Source organism: Catharus ustulatus, chromosome Z (genome assembly GCF_009819885.2).
Source record: "Catharus ustulatus isolate bCatUst1 chromosome Z, bCatUst1.pri.v2, whole genome shotgun sequence".
NCBI lineage: Eukaryota > Metazoa > Chordata > Aves > Passeriformes > Turdidae > Catharus > Catharus ustulatus.
This window is the reverse complement of record NC_046262.2, coordinates 29868046-29881287: the sequence shown is the minus strand read 5'-3', so window position 1 is coordinate 29881287 and position 13242 is coordinate 29868046. Positions and strand designations below refer to the sequence as shown.

The 13242-nt window shown below is 40.8% G+C and overlaps 1 protein-coding gene across 50 annotated transcripts in view; it reads left to right on the top strand.

Moving 5' to 3' along the window:
* Positions 1 to 13242, top strand: part of PTPRD (protein tyrosine phosphatase receptor type D) — a 1216292-nt gene that overhangs the window by 832855 nt on the left and 370195 nt on the right. The window contains exon 1 of one of the 50 annotated variants that reach the window (XM_033085110.2): positions 8129 to 8583. The exons of 48 other annotated variants lie outside the window; for them this stretch is intronic. The gene's annotated coding sequence lies outside the window, so the exon portion shown is untranslated. Of the gene's footprint in view, positions 1 to 8128; positions 8584 to 9152; positions 9224 to 13242 lie in introns of those variants that run through there. One more of the 50 variants, XM_033085111.2, reaches the window with a different exon arrangement.

The following is a 13242-nucleotide window of genomic DNA, read 5'->3' as shown; positions in this document are numbered from 1 at the left end:
AATTATATGAAAAGATGGGACAATCATATCACTGTCATTTAAATTAATATCTTTCTGATCCCAAGATCATTGCAGTTCTTGAAAGGACAGCTAATGCCTTCTACAACTGCTCCTGAAGGCTCCCCATATGACATATTTGTGACCTATTTGTTAGTCAGAAACCCATTATGATAGTGACCCTTTTCTTTCCTTAGATGTTCCACAACTTCAAAATCTTTAAGAATAGCAGATTCCAAATTTTAGCTACAAGTCGCCTCCTTCCAAGACCATTTTCACACCTTGCAGAACCAAAATGAATTGGATCTAGGCAGGGAGAAGTAGGGCCATGCATAACCAACCAAGCATTTAGGTACTGAATGCTGTAACAAGAAGAAATATTCAGTGGGATATGCTGTGTTCAGAACTGCTCCCTGCCTCAGTGCCTCCAGCTTCTTAAGTATATTCTCTGAAAGAGTGTACATACTGCATGTAATAAAACAATATATAACTGTTATGCAGTGTTTTGCTACTGCCTCCTTCTCAATGTGTTGAGAAAGAATTTGCTGACCTGTTTGGTGTCTCAAAAAATACAGATTAGCAAATATTATGTACTTCCCCTGTTCCCGATTACATATATGAGTAATACATAATACGAGTGTAATTCTCAAATGGAAAGTAGAGGATTTGGAGCTAGAAAAGGCTTATGACAGAGGTATTTATGGGAGAGATCTGAAAAAGAGGAAATGAATGAAAGAAGAAACAAATGAAAAGGAAGCCAGGGTCTTGGAATGCCAGGGAAGCTGACATTTGACAAAGCATAGAGTTAAAAAAAAAGAAAGCACAGTCACTTGCCAGAGAGAAGGGAGGCAATAGAAGATGAAAGAAGTAGATGATTCAGAAAATCACTCTATGTGATTGGTTTAAAGAGAATGTAAAGCTTCACTGGGAGCAAAGAAACATTTATGTTACAAAATCAGATTTCACAGAAACAAATACAGAGGAGGGTAGTAAAAAGAAGTCTGAATAAGTCTTTTATTTACTTTTTTAAGCATACCTACCTGCAACCTGAATATGCAGAACCTACTTGAGATTAAACATATGAAACATGTTGCTGTCATTTCACAAACACTGGAGTTGGATTTTATTGCCCCTATTATGTCCTTTGTGCCTTCTCAGAGAAGGAAAAAAATCAGAAAACACGAGCAAAATCTTAATTTGTGAGTTTGGTTGCCACCAATTCATGTTTTTGCTAACTTGTGTCTATTAAAAAAAAAAGGCGGTCATTGAAATATATTTGAATCAAAAAGAAAAGGTGTCTGCTGAAGTTCATAATGAATGGGTTGTCATTGTTATAACAGGACTTTGAAAATCTTTTTTTCTGTTGTTGAGAAAAACCCCTTGTGACTAATATGCAATTTTCCTCACAGGGTTAGTCTAATGTGTAAAAGTGCTTTTCAACATTGAAAGACAAAGAACTTGGCATCCAAGCTCGCTAATAATCTGGATTCAATACAACAGATTTAATCTTTCCATTCCTTTTTCATGAATAACTTAGTTGGCTAAAATATAGATTTTTCTCATGGTCCTAATTTCTGTTTTAATTGAATTGCTGAGAATGAAAATAATTAGAGAATGTTGTGTGGTGAGCAGATTTGTTTGGGTAATGTGGTTTTAACACCTCTTGTTCTGCCCAAAATACACAGTCTTCCATAAAAGGATGTGGTAGTGCATAGCTTCTATACTATGTTCTGTAATAGTAAAAGTTGAACTGGGCTTGCATTTAGTGATTAATAAATGGGATGGAAGGAAACATAAACTGAAACAATGAAGAGGTAATATAACAGAATGATTAGAAGGAAAATATTTTTACTGTTCCAATGAAAATTCAGTAATCTGCTTATACAGGTCAGTCAAAATCAGACAGTAAAAATGTTTCCTCTGATATCAGATTTCATGGAATTTGACATATTTTATGTTTGCAATTGAAAATAAGATGAATACAATGCTTATGAAAAGTGGTCAATTAGTAGGACTCAGACTTAAGGCTAATACTAAATACTTCAGGATGTTTTATCTAGATTGACCTGCCATTAAACTTGCTGTGGAGTAAGTGCATTAAAATATGAGAGAAAAATTTTAGTTTCCATGAAGTTCTTTACTTAAATATAATTATCAAATATGACACCATTTTTTGTAATGAGGACACTTACCCACTAGTCGCAAACACTTTTCTATATTTTTAATTAGGAAGCACATTATCTGAAGTTAATGGGAGCACATTGAGGGAAAAAATTACTTTGCTTGAATCTGTACACAGATCAGAATTGAACAGATTCAGTGGAAGAGGTTTAAACTTAGCCATCCAAGTTTACTTAAAGTCAACAAGACAGAGCATGACAGGGTCCTCTCTAGCAAAAAAAACAAAAACCAAAACAAAACCAAAATAGTTTTGGTACAATAGATATTTATCTATGCTATTTTTTAAATATTTATGGGCCTACAACATTCAAATATCAATTACAGGGTATTTTAAGAGAGAGATGCTGAAAACAGTTTTGTATTTTCATTTTCCCTTTTCACATTCTATCTTGCAAGATTTGTAATTCTGCTGCAACAATACAATTCTTGTCTCCCAGTGCTTGTCTATGCCCCTTGATTTACCAAGAGAAAGGAGACAAAATGAGAGGAATGGAGAAACTCTGTCCACGTCAGATGACTGAGCAGTTTCTTCCAAAACACCCCTATATTCAAGAAGCAAAAAGTTCAAGGTTGGGAAATAAGCTAAGACTTCTCATTTTCCTCCCTCTATCCTCCTTTCAGTGCCCTGTCAGCACAGCACTGCCATGTGTTCTGAACCTCCTTGATGTTTTGCAGGATGGAACATTCAGATTAATAGGACTTCACTTTGACTAGTAGTTGTTAGTTTGTGAGATCCCCAGTTTTCTAGGAAGCATTTCTGGATACTTTTTCTATAAAAGAAGCTATATAACCTAACCAGCAGTGAGTGTCTCCTTTGAAAATCGAAGTCAGTGTCCAAGTCAAAGATTAACAAATCTTCCTAATTTCTGTGAATTAGTTACAGTATTAGGATCTTCCTCTTGTTTTCTCAGTTTTAAAGTATGTGAATTCTGCTACTTTCCAGTATTTATATCAAGAAGTGTATCAAGATTTAGATCAAGCAGTGTTATACAGACAGTGATCTCTGACTTATGGGTGCAAAACAGTGCCTTTAGTCTCCCTAGTGGATGTTGAGGAACAATTAAATAGTCATATGCACTAAGTAATGTATGACGTCTAATTTTTGGTTTATTGTTGCAAAGATGAGAACTAACATTTGTTATTTGGCTATTATTTTTCCTTTACTGTGATCCCCTTTCCTCTGATGAAATTAGAGAATATTTCTGACATTCTAGACCTAGCTCTCTGCTGCTGTCCTTAAAATGTAGTGGTATCTTCTACATTTTGAATCCAGAAGGAAAAAAAAGAAAAACAAAAAACTCTGTCTACTGCACCATATTCAAACTGATGACAAATCTTGAAATAGACCTCGTGCACCTGTGTGCATACATATATTTTATATGTATATGTATATATACAGAGAGAGGCACGATTTTCACGAACAATGCCATCACATTGTGTTCTGTATTCTAAGTATTTTCTTTCTGAATAGTTAGCAGAGTTCTCACACCATCTGAGATACTCCAAATAGTACAGAAATAAAAGACAAAGCTGCCTCCTCTATATATAAATCTTACTTACACCTAAAAAAGCTGCTGTTTATTTTCAGTTTGTGGTACACACTCTGGTGAACTTTGACAAAGCTAATCCCGCTTCATCATCTCCAAGACCTTGGAGATTTCCATGGGTTCTATGATTCATTACTGTCCTCTTGCTATTTACACTTTAAAAAAAACAAAACAAAAAAGCCCCAAAACCCAACCAAAAAAACCACAAAGAGCTAGTACAAGTTCTTCCCCGACAAGCAGGAACAATTAAGCCTAATTTGATTTGAGTTAATGCGCTACATCAACTTATTCCACCACCATGCTATTTTGGGTCTATGGTAGACCTATGTTTTGGGTCTGTGGTTCATTGACACCAATTACTAGGCTGGGACAAATGTGACAACCAGCCTGCTCATCTTCCTTATCTTTCTAGCATCTATTTCCACAGAGGAAAAATAAGGACAGGGCTTAAGACCTGTAGGATAAGATACCTGATTGCGATGCAATGGACTTATGTGCTGGCACATACAGAATTTGTTTGGGTACCAGGGGAATCACACAAGTGTATAAAGCTGCATCTCCTTCAGACAGCAGGTCTCTGTCTGAAGGAAAAATAGCAGATGTGGCAAAAATGATCATAAAAAAACTGCACCGAAAATTACTTTTCTCTCCATACCTTTGTCTCTAACTACTGAAGTTTCGTAAATTGGAAGATGCATATGAATCAAAACTGTCCACCAAGTAAGGACAAGTAATGACAGTGTCTAGTGAGGTGTACTAAATCAGCCCTTAAAAGATGTGTACACAAACTGAATTAGCAGAAAAAAACTTTCCATATGGATGACATGTTTACTTGTCTAGTAGTATTTTATTAACAATAGGTTATTAACAATAGGGGGTCAAAGTGTCTGTGGTCTAAAAGCGAGAAATTTCAAATACCAGAATGGCAACTCAGGAACATTTCTCATAATCATTTAAGTCAATGTTTAGAATATGTATTAGTGTAGCTTTGTGACAAATCACCTGTTAGATTTCAGCCAACAGCTTGCCATACATTAATCATAAATAACTGTAAAATACAGCTATCACAATGAATGAAGAAAAAAAAAAAGGAGAGACTATAGAGCAACCTTTCTGATGCACATCTCCTGCTACCCCTCGCCTTCCTGATTTTGCTATGCACTGACTCAATGTCCACTGGTTCCAGTTGTTAATGGAATATCCTACTGTGTTAAAGAGCTCTGTGGGATGCTATTTATCATGAATTCAAGCAACAATACAAGGCAGAATAGATGAAAGGAAAATAACACTCCCACTATGAACAGACTGCTATTTAATAGATTAAATTCATAAGTCTAAGACATGAAGGTCTATGGCTGGCCTTTTGAAGAGCTATGGTAGAAGTTACTCAAGAATATGGTCACAGGTCATTCAGATGAACAGCAGGCACACTGACCCATTTCACTTCCTCCTTTGCTAAAATTTTTGAGATTTAAACCTGCACTCGTAGCTTGCACTTCACGTAAGATTTTCACTGCTGGTGTGCAGCCTCCATGAGAAGACTGAAAACAGCTGCATGAGCGGGAAAAATGAGATTAAATAGTTAATCTGGAATGATAAGACTAAGAGGCTTTTTTTAAAAGAAACCTCTGAGGGCATACATGATACTTATCTCCAAATTAAAAAATCTTACTTTCACCAGTAAAAAACCAAAAAAACCTCACCAAGATTTCTATATTTCAAGCCTAGTTAAAGTACCATCTTAGAGATTATTAAGTATTTTACAATAAATGTTTCAAAGTTTATAAAGTGTGCAGATGCAGTTCCAATTCAGTGCTGTACTAACCTTAGAGTAACATACTGCTTCAATCTTGACAGAAATAGAACCCAGTGTAGAATGCTGTGTTCGAATTTTTTTAAGTTTGGGGGGAAAAAGATCTACCTTAATGAGTCGTTTGTAACACATGAATTAGGATTCTTGTTCTGTTATCTGCACTTAGAAGGAAAGGAATGTTAAAGCAGTATTAAGAAACCACATATACATGTTAATGTATGTGTACGTATACACTGACATCTTAAATACAAAATTTGTGCTGCTGATAGCAAATGTTGATATGCAATACAGGAGGAGAAATATACAGTGTTTTAATGCTTCTTAATGAACTTAGGTTTATTTTTTATCTGCTTTTGTTTATAAAGAGATCTGGTTTTAATATTTCTATAAAAAGAAATACATTTATTCCTAATGTGCTGCATTTATTTGACTGACTGAACTGAAGGAAGAGTTACACAACCTGTTTTTGACTCTAAAAAAAAGCAAAGCTAAATGTAGTCCTCAAACCTCACATCCATGTTGTGATACCATGTGAAAAGTATAAAATACATGGATTTATTACTCAACTCTTCAATGTCATGCAAGGATCACAGCATGATGAGCACTAAAACAGCTAAGTTACTCATAAGAACTGCTGGGACATAACATTAAAACCTATCCAGTGCTGCCACTTCAAAGCAAATACAGCCTTGAAGCCATTTCAGTCAAGGGGGCAAAGGTGATGATTTAAGTTTTATTTTCTTTAACAACATTTATTGCAATAAAGACCAAGTAGCGTTTTGCCCACCTTTTGATTTGTGTTGTACTTTGAAGACACTGTTGCTTGTGGAAAAGCTAGCCTTTTATGAAATAGTTAGTTCTTTTTGACAAGATAAAAAGTAATCACCTGTGCCACATTTCATATATTTACCTTTCATACAAAGTAATTATTGTACAAGGTTACTTGGTATTTTGAAAGATACTATTTGGATCGCATTAGTGTTCTTTTAAGTGTGAGATTATTTGGGTGACCATTTTTCATGGTGTAACCGGGCAGCATCAAAAGAAGACAGCAATTTACAGGACTTGCGGAGAACAAAGTTTATTTTCACTTTTGTCAGCCTTCATGCTGGCAGCACTAGCTTTCAGAGGATGATAAAACACGTTTATATGATAGAAAACATCCAAATCATTCTCCTCTGCAGAAAAGGAGCAATGCCCTGCAATGAACTTAGCAGGTGCCAACAAGACCGACTTCAGAATCAGGCGCTACACAGCTTGATGAGGTTGCAGCCAGTCAGAATGGAAGTCAGAGGGAGAAGCACCACTCCGGAGCTTGATTCCGCCAGGGAAGCCAACTTTCTCAGCATCAACGTTAGCGGGCTGCCGCCCAGCAACGCCTGACCAGCACTTACTGTGTTTATACTAACACTCTACCCCCATTTTACACACCACAACCTGTGCCACAGCAGGTGTATCTTCCAGGATTCCGAAGACACCTAGAAGCTCACAATGACGTTTACCAAAGCACTTTTCACCTAAATCCTACTGTTCCCACCTACATCCTATGTGCTGCTCCTTCTCTGCAGAGGACTGGATAGGATAGGTTAAGAAGAATCGGGATGGGGCCTCTTTTATCCCAACGTTACGCCACCGACTGCGCCAAGCAACATGTGGTGTCACTCAGCATGAAACCTGACCATTCCTCAGGAAGAAAATCTGAGATTTGCCATACACAAAGGTGACTGATACTAAAATACCGCTCTGCCCCACTGTCACTCTGGGACACCCCTCGCGGACCGGGAGGTCTGGTACAGCCCCGGTCGGTGGAAGCATCTGGCCGCGAAGGCGCACAAGAAGTTGAGCCCCGGAGGAGCGGCGCAGGGCCCGGCGCAGCGAAGTTCTGTGGGGCCGGGCCGCCGCCCCGCCGCCCTCCCGGCCCGGCTCCCAGTGACGTCACCGCCCCGCCCCCAGCGCCCGGCACGCGCGGTGTGCGTGCGGCGCGCGGCTCCGGCGCGCGGCCCGGGATGGGGCGGGCTCTGCCCGGGTCGCCGCTCCGCACCCCCCAGCCTGCCCGCACACGCACAGGCACCCACATCGGTGGCACGCTTCCCCCGACGCTTGGGGCCGTACGGATCCTGTGATCCGCACAGCGTAAGAGGATTAAAAAAGAATAATCACAAAAAAACCCACAACCCAACAAAAAAAGCAGAAGCGCACACACAAAAGCGCAAACAGCCTTCCAACCCAAAGCCCACAACGAACCCGCGAAACGGGAGAGCGCCTTCTCCACCGGTGTCCCCACGGCGTCCCCGTTTTTCCCCAGAGGAGCGAAGCGGAGTGGTGGGGGAGGGTTGTTCAGGTTTCGACTCTCGGGGACGGTTTCTGGGAATTTTTCCCGTGTCTGCCCTCCCCACTCTGCGCGCCCTGTGCCCTCTTCTCTCGCTTTTGTTTGCACTGCACTTTTTGTAGCAAGGGGGGCGGGAGAGTGGGTGGGAGACCTCGCTTTTATTTGTAGCGAAAGAATCGGCTAGAAAAGACGAAGGAAGAAAAGGAGGAAAGGGAGAAGAAAAAAAAAAAGAGTGAAGGGGGAAGGAAGAAGGAGAGAGAGGGAGAGAGCGAGAGAGAGGGAGGAGGAGGAGGAGGGGAAACGGAGCAGCTAGCTCGGGAACAGAGCGCGCCCGGGAGCAGCAGCAGCCGCCGCAGGAAGGAGAAGAGGAGAAGAGCAGAGCGGAGCAGAGCAGCGCGGAGGAGAGGCGGCGCTGGCAAGAGGAGGCAGGCGGGGACCTGGCTCTTCTGGATGCTGGATTTTCGGACTCTTGCTGACTCTCTCCTGCTCCCCGGCGCCGCACTGTGAGAGACACGCACGAGCGTCAGGCAGCAGCGGCGGGGCTTCGCTCGTAGCTGCTGCTGCTGCTGCTGCTGCTGCGGGGCTCGGATTAAATTGGCCGCCCCGGAGCCGAGCGGGAGCAGCGGGAGGAGGTGGCGGCGGCGGCGGGAAGCAGCGGCAGGCGGGCGGGCAGCGGCGAAGGCTGCTGCTGGGACCGGGGGAGCCAGCATGACCAGGTAATGCCCCGCTCCTGACCCATTTTTCCTCCGCCGCCGCTCCCTCTTCGCCGCCTCTTTAGGCGCGCTTGTGTGTGTGAGCACAAAAGTGTGTGTGTGCGTGTGTGTGCGCGCAGCCCGCACACATGTCCCTCACACACAACTCTCCCGTGGGTGCCCCGGGGCTTCCCCCCGGCCGCTTCCAGCCCGCTCCCCGCCGGGTCTCAGCCTGGCGGCGAGGCCTGTTCGGGGAGCGAGGGGAGCTGCGGTACGGGGACGGGGGATGGGGCAGGGAGAGGGCGACTGATGGATCGGAGTCGACGTTTCCACTGAGTGCCGCTGTACGCGGGCGGGGAGAGGGGAGCACGATAATTGCATACTGTCTGTTTGCTTTCGCGAACGAATTATTAATATTAATTCTTTTGTTTATTCTGACGGGTTCGGAGAAGGGGAAGGTAGCAGGGGTGAGAGACCAGGCGTCTGCCGCCGGAGACGGGGCTTGGGGGTGAGCGGCCAGCAGGGACCCCAGGCGCCGGTCCGAGCACGGCTCCCTCCTGCTTTCTTCTCCTCCTCCTCCTTCTCCTCCTCCCTCTCCTCCTCCTCGTCCTCCTGCTGTCTCTCGGCGGAGCAGGGAGGCACGGAGATGCGAAGCTTTTCACAGGTTAGGCTTTTAATTTCTTTGTTTACTCTCGCGAAGCCACTTGAAAGGAAGCACATCGGGCTGGAAACTCAGTTTTCCGAGCGCTTGCAGAGGGGTTCTTGAATTTGTTCAGCAAACTTAGCAGCTCCCTCTGCGCCGTCTGCCCGTGCAAGGAGGCATTCCTTACTGCTGCAGCCGGGCTCTCCCAGACTGGCAGATAAAACAGTTGTTTTCTTGCACTGAATTCTCTATTTTGCCTTTTATCTATGCCCTCAGTTCTCGACAGAACGGTATTGTTTCCATTTTAAGTGCTTGCCACTCAGCTTTGCATGTATGGCTTTTGAACGTCTGCTTCTCCTTGTTACTTCTCCAGAACTGCTGTCATGCGTATTTTATTCTTTTGCCTGGCCTTTGTACAGTTACTGCCTCGTGTAAGGATGGCAGCTTCTTTACCATGATTTCGATGTCCATATTCCCAGTCTTGACCCACGTAGAAGGGTTAATTTGTTTACGCAGAATAGTTAGGGTTTTATGTGTTCCTTCACTTGTCGCCTGAGATAGCGTTACACTGGGATAAGTCTGTAGATGCTGATTTACTTTCGAGTTTCCTATTTGCAGACATGAGTATTTCTGATGACACTTGTATTCTCTTAAACTTAGGATTACTGTGGGGAGCTATGATTGTCTTCTTAGCCTTTCAGAGATTGCTTCCTGCATACCTTTTGTTCCAGCACAACCAACTTCTCTGTAATATTGGGACATTACATAGGGAATTTCAATACAGAGACGGAAAAATGTGTATATCATATTTTTCCTTCCTCTGGCATCTGATAGTGGTGTAAAATGTTGTAGCAGTCAATACTTTCTTTGCTTGCTGTGAAAGTGTATAGTAAATGACATCATTTTCTCCTGGGCTGGGATCAACGAATCCTGCAATTCTTGTTATGAATGGAGGAACTCTGAAGAAAAAAACCGATTCTCCCCTGTCCTAAATATGATCATAGGTACTTGCATCTTACTTCAGATGGCAATTTTTTGATTGCTTCTCTAAATTCTCTCACAAGAGTTGGGCTATTACTGCTTTTTAACATGTGAAATTGACAAACTGGTCAGTTTAATAAATTCAACTGTCAAATTTCACTCAGTCAAAATTGCTAAAAGCTGTAAATATACTGGCATGGGATTTTTAAGTTACTGAGTGTTACACAGAAAGGATGGATTTGATGAGAGACTTTTTACATGAGTAGCTTTCCAATTTTAGTTTTGTCACTTGTGTTAATATGATGGGGTATATTTAGATAGCTTTCTACGCAAAAATTATGTATAGCTTTTCTGTATCCACTTAGAGCAGTAAAAGCTTTGTCTTAGTAGAAGTCTTCTTCTCTAAGAAGATACAAAGAAATTCATTATGGTTTGCGTGTGCTATGGCAAGCTGTTAGGAATGGTGCACGGCAAGGAAAACGGTACCTTGGTATTTCTAGGTTTCAGGAATTGGTCTTAGGACCTGGTTTTAGATCCTTCAGTCATACTACTTTTAAAACAAGCGCTAAAGAATAATGTGAATAAGCGTTTTGCTGAGATGGTTATGTAACTCGAACCACCAGCAGTCAGTGAACTCAATGGTTGTTAGTAAATCAGTGCTTAATCTTAGGAGAGAGTGTGCAAGAATGTACTTGGGGATGTGGTAGAGAAATAAGTACCTGGACATTTAAGTCCAGTCAGTAATTCACCTTTAATTTTTAACATTGCCTTTTGCTTCTATGTTTGAGGAATGCAGGGACCAAAACTATACAAGCTGAAGAGTAGGAATTCCCCTTCATCTGCTGCTGTGTGTGCTGAGCCACTAGGGGCCTGTATAAACTGCTCTCATGGAGCAGATACCAGTGCATGGCATATGCTCACTTTCACCAGACATTTTTTACACAGGTGCATAATGTCAAAAGCAAAGGTGCCAGTTTTTCATTCCTTACTAATAAATGAGATTGCAGTTTTTAGGAGGTGTATGCGCAAATTGCATATTATTTAGTTTTTATTTTTACCCTACTTTATCTGTTTCCTCTAGTCCTGTATTGTGTCCAACGTCCTTGCTTTCTTGATTACTATGGGAGATGGAGATGAACATGACTCAGGAAGTGCAAATTTTGGGCAAAGTTGGATTTGTATCTTCTGCATTTCATATTTTCTGTCAGCTGAGAAAATCAGATTTGTTGCCTGTGTGTTTTTTTCTGTTAGATTAGTAATGGTATTGCTCCATGCAAGTGTAGGGTTAAAAGATAAACTAAGCAGGATTACTTCAAGGCAGGAACAGACATAGATTGATGGTGTATTTAAACTAACTTTGTAAGTGTTATATAAGTTTGAGAGTGTGTTGGCTCCAAGGCTTTGGCTGGAGCCTAGTCAGCATTTATGGGACATGAGCTGAAGATGCACTATACATTCTTGGGTGTCAGTTTCAGAAATTTAAAATTCACTAGCCGTAGCATTCTTAATAGACATTTAGCAATAAGGTCAAGTATACTTACTCTGTTCCATTGTTGGTTTTCAGTTTTTGAAACTGACAAGGCAGTCAATTTGTAAAAGAGCGCAGCTGAAATATTTGCATATTGGATTTCCTTCGAAATGAACTTCCGTTACTAAGCTCTTTGAGAATTCTCATTTGGAAGGATTTTCAAGCTGAATCACAGTAAGGTCATACAATCAAAAAGCAGTTTCCCTGTGGTATGTTAATTTTTTAATAACCTGTCTTTTCAAACATCAGGGTCTTATGTATAATTCGGTGTTGGGCCAGTTACAGCAAGAGGGTGTTTTTGTCATCTTACCGACAACAGTTGTGCAAATATTGACTGAGCTTAATTTTCTGAAATGTGTGTGTGCGCCTTAGGTAAAGTTTTGATGAAATGTAATGAAATCTGATTTAAAGGTTTTCTCAAATGATAAACGTTGGTTCCAAAGTGTAAGTCTTACTGCTTATCAGTAAACCAAGGCAGTGGCTCTGAAATGCAGAGGATAGGCATTTCATTTGTGCTTTGGATATCAAAAGGAGTAACACGGTATGGATCTACGAATCCTTGTATTTCATTTTTGTATATGACTCTGGTGATTTTTAAGCTTTTGTTTTCTAACAAGAGTTGAGGAAAAGGTACAGATATTTCTTGATTTAAGTTTAGTGTCAGTGACATAATGCTGTCTATTGTAACAGGAGCTTGCTTTCATTGTAATGCTTTGTAAAAACAGTTGTCATAACATACTCAACACACTATATTTCTATGAAAACTCTCAATTGCACATCCTCTGTGAGTGTACTTTATTTGCTTAATCCTTGTATTCTTTGGAAAAGGCCTTAAATAAAGCCAATTAATGAATGTATGCTGGCAAATTGACAGCCTAAAGCAAGAATATGTGTTTAAAAATGCTTCTTTGAATACTATTAGGAATTTACCAAATAGGAGCAGCGAGGAAGCTTAGTTCTCCTGGTGATCTGCTACGGTAAACGTTGCAGTGCACCTGGAGAAATCTGATGATTTGGAAAAAGATTACATTAGAGTGCTTTGCCTGTAAATTCCTTTCCAACAAGCTTCATGAACTTCAGGGGTTTTTTTAAGACACTGGTCATTGACAGAACCATATTTACTACTGCACAATTTTAACTTCTATTTCATAAGCTCAGATGATTTTTGGTGGTTTATTAGTAATACTTACCTTAGACATAGCATGCTTTTGTCTGCCTATAAGAAGTGAATAGCTAAAATTTTAGTAAGAGAAATACAGAATAAAAGAATTTGTTTGTATGCAAAAAATTAGGTAAAATTGAATAAAATATGTAATGCTTTTAAAGAACTTAGTTATTGTTCAGGTTCTTTCAATTAATTCATAAAAGCGACAAGTCAAACAAAATACTATGAACTTGTTCTTCAGCTTCATCAGCAGGTATGCATAGTCTGAACTTTCCTAAGATATTCCCTAATTTTACCTCTTTAGGTGTCTTCTGCTTACATGCTGTGACAGGCTTCTTCATAACCTTAATAGCACAGTTACAGAAA